This window comes from Lygodium microphyllum, unplaced genomic scaffold, assembly GCF_053477565.2.
Source record: "Lygodium microphyllum isolate KBCC unplaced genomic scaffold, Lygodium_microphyllum_v1.1.10 scaffold_53, whole genome shotgun sequence".
Lineage (NCBI taxonomy): Eukaryota > Viridiplantae > Streptophyta > Polypodiopsida > Schizaeales > Lygodiaceae > Lygodium > Lygodium microphyllum.
In genome coordinates this window covers 596,634-604,973 of record NW_028229536.1, presented here as the reverse complement: position 1 = coordinate 604,973, position 8,340 = coordinate 596,634, and the positions used below count along the sequence as shown (strand labels likewise).

The following is an 8,340-nucleotide window of genomic DNA, read 5'->3' as shown; positions in this document are numbered from 1 at the left end:
GAAACATTGCTTGCAATGCCACAAAGTGACAAAGTGGTTCTTCTACATTGGCATGGGTCCAAGTTTGTAGAAGCAGTCGTTGCAAGTGAAGTGAAGTTGAGGGTCAATTTCACTTTATTCAAACAAAACATGGCTCATGAAGCATGAAGTTGTCGCCATGTAGTGACATATAAGCATAAGAATTCCTAGTTTCCATTATATGTGTTAGCAGTTAACATTAATACTTGAAATTCTTTGAGAAGCCAAATTTAATTTCGCATTTTATGTGTTGGCACTATGTCATCTGGGCTTGATTTAAGTATTGTTACAATCTTTCCTTAACACTTCATTGAGGTTGCAGGAGATTTCAATTTTAAGACTCTTCATTATACTTGCTTGGTGAAAAGTAGCCTTCTTATCAAAGGGCTCTGCAAGTATTTAGCCATGCCCACAAAAGTAAGTAGACTTGCAAAAGTACAACCTTTCTACAAAAAATCACAGGAGGGCAAAACTCTCGTGTTATCACATGTGCCCTTGTTACCTCTTAACCTACTTTGCATGGGCAAGGGCATGTAGCAAGGAAGATGGTTCTCATTGTTGGGAAAAATATGAATGGTCTTCATCTGAAAGTGGATCTAAGTTTCCAAAATATTCTTCTAATCTTGGCACTACAGACAAGTGTTTGAAACTAGGCAATCCCTATTTTCGGGATGCAAACACATGATAAACTAGAAACATATATAAACGTAAAGTCCTCAACGTCCGTATGAAGCACTAATAGATATTACATCAATGTTTGCGTATGCGATGTAAGAGATCCATCCGAATGTTTGCGTTTGCGTATGCGATGTAAGGGATCCATCCGAAATAGTATCTTCCATCGAGTACTAATTAAGGTGATATGGCTTGGTAAAATATGTTACAATGACTGGCGTGGAGCCTGGGAAAACATGTGACGTGGGGATTAGCCAAATAAGGTCATATGGGAAAACATGTGACGTGGGGATTAGGCATGGCGTCCGAGGGGAAGAGGAGCTGCAGAGGTCTTTGTGGGCGCCTCGTCGAGCATGAGAGGGACGCGAGGGATGGAGTTGAAGAGGCTGTCGAAGCTGCCATCACAAAACGAAGACACTTACAAGAATGAATGGACGGACGAGAATTATGAAGGAATGGATGAATGAGAGAGAGAGAGAGAGAGAGAGAGAGAGAGAGAGAGAGAACACCTCGATTGGAAGGCGCCTAGGAACATCGGACTCCCTTCCTCCTTAAACATCACCACCCTCGCTTCATCGATAGATCTCTTCCCACACCTGCATCCACCCCAAGGATCTACAATTACATTACATTGACCATTAAACACAAACCTTTGCCTTCTTAATCCATCATCTTCATAATGTAAACATACTCCCTCCCTTGTAGTAGTTATGCATATTAATTATCTGTAGCCTAGTAGAGAACTCCAAATAGATTAGCAAATCATAGACCTTGCCCTTAAAATCAGTGATCCTATACATAACTTTAATTGTTGAGAGCATGTGACCTTAATTATTGAGAGCACATACCCACAACCACTACCACATGAGCATGATGAGCCACAGCCACACTTAGGGTTTCCACAAGACATTTTGACGATCTTGAGGTATCAAGAGAGGTCCTAAAGCAAGAACACAATAGCACAACACATTTTCCTTTCGTATATATAGCTTCTATTTTACTTGCTTCACCTCCATATTTTCTTACTTGGAAAAGTAGTCTACGTCATCGTCATTTACATCCATAAGTCTTCCATTCAAAAGGAGGTGACCCCCAAAATATTAGTGCTAGCTTTTGGTAACCTAGTAAAATTAAAGTACAATTTGCATCTCACACTCTTAGTTCCACCAATAAGTAAAAATGAGTTTCACTAGCTCCAATACCCCTATAGCCAATCATATCAACAAAGTGGAAAAGTAAATAAATTCTCAACAATAATTGAGCTATGGCTTCCCCTTAAGTCAATCATATCAACATCGTTGGCAAAACCATTTTGTATGTAGCCCATGCCTATTAAAATGTTCAAAATGGTGACATGGAAGATGTTGACTTGTTAATAGATTCCTTCTAGATAACCATTGATTTTTATTTGGCCCCATCTCATTGATATTAAAATTTAAATTTATGCTTACACACATGCGTGAGCGCGCTTGTGCGCGCGCGTACACACACACACACACACACACACACACACACACATATCTTTGTACTAAGCATGTTGATTTGGACCTTCATATTTCCCACACAAGTTATTCTTTCTGGTATTATGATGCTTTGTATTTCTTAGTATCATGGCATTAAAAGTCCTTTTTAAATCCCTATGACTTTTCTCACCCATGATGCTTTGTTTTTCTTAGTATAATGGTACCAAAAGTCTTTTTTTAAAATATTGATCACCCTTCTCACCCAAATCTCTCACTCTTATAATTATCCCCCTACACACACACACAGATCCATGCACCCACACAAACTTTCACCTATGCAAGCACACACATACTAAAAAATTGGGTGAGAGAGCACACAAGATAGGAAGATGAAAACCCTAGTCTTTCTTCTTCTTAATAGTTTACCAAGAATAAGAGAGAGTAAAACATACATCATATACAAGTGGTCCATAGTGTAAACATACTAACTAAAAAAATGACTAGATAAATATCTAGTAACTTGGGTAAGTGGACTAATCTGATGTCCAATTGTAAAGTATCATTGGAATGACATGTTGATTCAGGTTCCAACTACGATAGTGATATGAATGTAGAAATGGTCATCCAAGTACATGAGTGTCAGCTCATGTTGAGCTTGACATCTCAACACTCCTTGTCAAGCTCAACTCCATGGCATGCACTCCAAGTAAGCTTCAAAATTGTTAAAGCTTTTATACTTATAGGGCCTTGGTTAAAATATATGCAACTTGTTTGTTTGTGCTTACATATATGAGATCAATGTCACATGCCAAAACCTGGTGTCTAATGATATGGTAATGAATCTCAATATGTCTCATGCATGCATAAAACACTAGACACCTTGCCAATTGTATGAGACTTATGTTGCCATAATAAATGATAACTCTCTTGTCTCTCGGTATCCCCAATCATAAAGTAGCTTTTGCATCCAAGCTACCTCACATGCTACCATAGTAGCACCATTGTACTCTACCTTTGTACTCGATAATGCAACATTGGTTTGTTTTTTATTACTCCAAGTCACAGCCCCACTCGCAAAGGAAAATACATAGCCATTGGTGGACTTCCTATCAGACACACTAACTGCCCAATCAGCATCATTATAACCAAATAAGTACCCCACTTTCAAGGGTTAGGGTTCTAGTTGCAAATGGTAGAGTGGACTACTTGCATTGTGTAGAATACCTTTTCAAATGGGAGGCGCACAGCTTGTTGGTAGCACACTATGGTAAAATGATTGTGAGTGACTATAAGTGAAGCATAGAATCTATGATTGGTAGTGTAGCACTTCTAAGTGGCAAAGCATCACTTGTAACTTGTCATGTGCCTATTGTAAGTAGTAGTGCAATAGCGTTATTCCTAGCAAAGACTTGTGAATTGTAGTGCACCGCTTGTACCTACCTCTGATAAAATGAAAATTTGGTTCAGAGACAAAAGAGTAGTGTATAAAATAAAACACTTGTTTAGATATAGAAAAGAGTTGTAGTGCACCACATGTTTGCATCGTGAAGTGATGTTCCTTATGTATTCTTCTATGTTGGGTTCGCATACCATGGATGTCAACATTTCTTAGAAATATATGTTCCCATTATAGCTAGAAGAAGTTTGGCCACATTAATAGATAGTTAAATGCTTAGTGGACCACACATGATACTATCTCATTGGTCTATTTGCTAATCTTACCATTAGTGAATACACTAATTAAAATGCCTCTTTTTCGTCAAAATTGGTCCTAATGACTATGTTTGTTTCTTTGTTCATAGAATTTTTTGCCCATGGGGAAAGAAGGGATGGTTGGGTCAACACTATTAACACACAAATACTGATATCTTTGAGGACTTACCTAGTACTTTGCATAATAGAAGGAGCAATGGAGGAAGGTCTATGAAAATCAACTTGTTTACCTTTTACTAATGAACATGAAATTGTATTGAAGGCATACTCACCTTCAAGGATTTGTTGGGTAATGATGCATGAAGTGCATTTTTCCTAAGTGCTTTGATTTGTCTTATATTGTCCATTGTAGTTGGGGTTATCTCTAACCATGCAAAAATGTTTAGGAGCTAGCTATGACTACCATTAATAGCTAACTATGTAAGACTTTCTAGGAGTTAGCTATGAATACCATTCATATTTAGTCCTTGGCATAGGTTGACTTGGAGATTGCTAGTTAGGGTTATATCTACCTATGTAAGACTCTTTAGTAATTAGCTAGGAATACCATTCATATCTGTTCCTTGGCATAGGTTGAGTTAGATATTGCTTTATTGATGAAGCTTTTTGAAGGAATCTTCCCTTCTATCTCATTACTTCTCTTCAATGTCGACGAGCTTTCAAATTAAGTCTTAGGTATCTTAAGTGTGTACCTAGCTTAACTACCATATACAACAATACTCAAGAAAAGATTATAAATATAAAGTGTGTGACAAAACAAAAGAATGAGCGTTAGAACTCACAGGTGAAGAATAACTAAAAAAGAATGAAAATAAATGATGAAAACACATATTGCTAAGTGAATACAATAACCTTGGACCTCCACATCTTAGTGTGGACCACGGAAAGATGATCTAAAGAGTTTGTTGTACTATAAAAGGATCACAAATCATAGCAGGCAACCGAAAGAGGTAATCAACTATACTATAAATACATATTAGAGTTGGAATTTATTCAAGATAGGCTAAAGACTAATATCTTTGTGAAGATTACATAATGTAGCATACAGAATATAAGCAAGGAATAGAGATTGCATGACAAATATGAGAAGAGCATAAACTTCTTTAATTCCAACCAGCTAATACAAAGATGGATTTTTCCACCCTTGCTATTCCATTGTGAGACTTAAATGGCGATCTAGATAGATGATAGGTATATATGTATTATATCTGACAGCATGGACTCAAAAGGCTAGCTCTTATGAGTTGAGTTTTGTGATGGCCATACACTCGAGCAACTAACATGCACTCAAATTCTTGTAGAATTATCTTCCCTCATGATAAGCACATGCACTACGATGGGTCATGTCTATCATCACAATGAGAACTCCAACTAATGTACAAATCTAATGGATAGATAAAGAGAGATTTAATTCATTGTATGCTCAAGATAGTTGTGCGTTAGGTGTTGGACCTTAACTCGATTAAGATCACACTAAGCCTCATAAAATGCTAGAAATAATGCATAGATTACATCTTGTTTTAGGCTGACCAGATTGTGAAATTATTATGAGAACGAACATGATCAGAATGATGTGTCCATTTTAGAATAGGTCTTTTCCACCTAAGCTGTAAGGATAATTCCTCTTCTAAGCTTAGCCCTAATTCATGGTAGTTTGAACTTGAGTTTAATTGTTGTGATAAGATGTCTAATGGAGGTGATACTTCATCTTGGATCGTGAGAGGGTCATTGAATTTAGACTATGCCTCTAAGGGTGAGTGATAATGCTTATCTTAAAGCTAATATTGTTAGTTTATTAAAAGTTGTTTGATGTGATGCATGGCTTATTGCCACGGGTTGGAAGCTACCACTAATGAATGTTGAATTATCATGTTTGTGTTTCATGGAAAAAGTGATTACCTATTAGATTAGACAGTTTACCTTGATTGTGATTTATAAAAAAAATTTGAGTTGACATCAGCACGATTGGACATGGTGGGTGAGAGACCTTCCCCAAAGTCCTCACCAAGGCTCCCTCACAAGAAACTAATTTCATATCTTGCATTGCATGAGACACCATCCATAGGGGAAGGTTTGCTACATGATGGAAATCAACAAGGCTCTATTAGGCTAGTAATCTTGGTCACCAGCCTAAGACAAAAAAGAAGATTCTTGCAAGCCTAATGCCCGCATTAGAAGGCTAGGTCATTTAGGTAACATATATAGGGTGATGCCAAAAAAGGTGATGCTCCTTAGAGAAGATGTAGCTCTTATAACCACTACTTGGAATAAAGACAATGTATTTGAAAAAGTACAATTTTTCGTTGTCTTTGAACCCATTTCTTAATTTACATGAAGGAAGCATGTGTAATAGATTGATTAATGAGGCTATTTTTATATGTTTTTATTTTCATTGGTCAAAATTGATTTAAATCCATATAAGGTAGCTTGATTATGTTTCATATTTAAGATGTTTATTATAATTATTTATTTAAAATAAGCATTTCAAGAAAAAAGGCATACACATAGATTTTGTGATGTGAATCAATTAGTATATTGAGGTCTTTATGTATGTACTTGAGACCTATTCTTGCATATATTCAGAAGTTACTTGTTACCTTATGTGTTTAGGAAACTTTAGTATTTTAACTTTTCTCCAAACAATCTTGATTGTTAAGTGATCAATCGGAGTTGAAGGGCATGGGATGTAGATAATCAAGAGGATGAAATGGGGCCAAGTATAAATCATTGCTTATCTAAAAGGAATATATTAACAAGTCAACACCTTGAATTGGAGTTGAAGGGCATGGGATGTAGATAATCAAGAGGATGAAATGGGGCCAAGTAAACGTCATTGCTTATCTAAAAGGAATCTATTAACAAGTCAACACCTTCAATGTCACCATTTTGAATACTTTAATAGATACGTGGGTTACCTATAGAAATGTTTCAATAAAATGAAATTTCCAACGATGTTGATACGATTGACTTGAAAGGGGAAGGCATACCTCAATTACTATTGAGAGTTCATTTGCTTATAATTGTTGATATGATTCGTTAATGATGTTGATATGATAGATTGAATCAAGGGAGAATCATAGCTCAATTATTCTTGGGAGTTTATTTACTTGTTAACTTTGTTGATATGACTAACTATAGGAGGGTAACTCCAGTAAAAAAATAATACATATTACTTTTCCAAGTAAGAAAATATGGAGGTAAAGCAAGTAAAATAGAAGCTATATATACGAAAGGAAAATGTGTTGTGCTATTGTGTTCTTGCTTTAGGACCTCTCTTGATACCTCAAGATTGTCAAAATGTCTTGTGGAAACCCTAAGTGTGGCTGTGGCTCATCATGCTCATGTGGTAGTGGTTGTGGGTATGTGCTCTCAATAATTAAGGTCACATGCTCTCAACAATTAAAGTTATGTATAGGATCACTGATTTTAAGGGCAAGGTCTATGATTTGCTAATCTATTTGGAGTTCTCTACTAGGCTACAGATAATTAATATGCATAACTACTACAAGGGAGGGAGTATGTTTACATTATGAAGATGATGGATTAAGAAGGCAAAGGTTTGTGTTTAATGGTCAATGTAATGTAATTGTAGATCCTTGGGGTGGATGCAGGTGTGGGAAGAGATCTATCGATGAAGCGAGGGTGGTGATGTTTAAGGAGGAAGGGAGTCCGATGTTCCTAGGCGCCTTCCAATCGAGGTGTTCTCTCTCTCTCTCTCTCTCTCTCTCTCTCTCTCTCATTCATCCATTCCTTCATAATTCTCGTCCGTCCATTCATTCTTGTAAGTGTCTTCGTTTTGTGATGGCAGCTTCGACAGCCTCTTCAACTCCATCCCTCGCGTCCCTCTCATGCTCGACGAGGCGCCCACAAAGACCTCTGCAGCTCCTCTTCCGCTCGGACGCCATGCCTAATCCCCACGTCACATGTTTTCCCAGGCCATAGCCATACGACCTTATTGTGGAGTGCATGAACTACTCGATGGACAAAACTATTTCGGATGGATCTCTTACATCGTATAAGCAAACATCAATGTAATAAAGTATCTCTTACATCTTATAAAATATCTATGTCATATCAGGACTTGATATGTAAAATTGGACCCCATGGTTCTCATCGTATGGTGAGGACTCTCCTCATCTATGTTCCTAGCTTATTAGATGTGTTTGTCTAGGTAAAACTGAGATTACTACTTTCAAAAACTTATTTCTTGGATCCACTTTATGATATTACAATGTCATAACTTTAAATGATATTATTTCACTAATCACTCTATTTGTCAACAAGAAGAACAACTTTTTTGGACTACCACCTCAGACTAAGTAGTGATGAGAGTGAGCGATCCTCCTTGTTATATGATGTTGCACATGAAGAGATAATAAGTGCACTCTAAGTGCACCCACAAATATATATGTATATTATGTGGGTTCAAAAGAAGGGATTTTTAAAATACATCTTTTACCCACTTGTGACA

At 36.9% G+C, this 8,340-nt stretch overlaps 2 long non-coding RNA genes across 2 annotated transcripts; one reads left to right on the top strand and one right to left on the bottom strand.

The window, feature by feature from the left end:
- Nucleotides 1-700: 700 nt before the first annotated feature.
- On the bottom strand, nucleotides 701-1,696 carry LOC148008881 (uncharacterized). The gene is made up of 3 exons (XR_015689896.1): nucleotides 1,542-1,696; nucleotides 1,203-1,289; nucleotides 701-1,088 (listed from the first exon to the last, which is right to left on the bottom strand). It is a non-coding gene; the product is annotated as an uncharacterized LOC148008881 (long non-coding RNA).
- Nucleotides 1,697-7,076: 5,380 nt separating this feature from the next.
- LOC148008880 (uncharacterized) lies at nucleotides 7,077-8,133 on the top strand. The gene is made up of 3 exons (XR_015689892.1): nucleotides 7,077-7,228; nucleotides 7,481-7,567; nucleotides 7,678-8,133. It is a non-coding gene; the product is annotated as an uncharacterized LOC148008880 (long non-coding RNA).
- The last annotated feature ends 207 nt before the right edge of the window (nucleotides 8,134-8,340 follow it).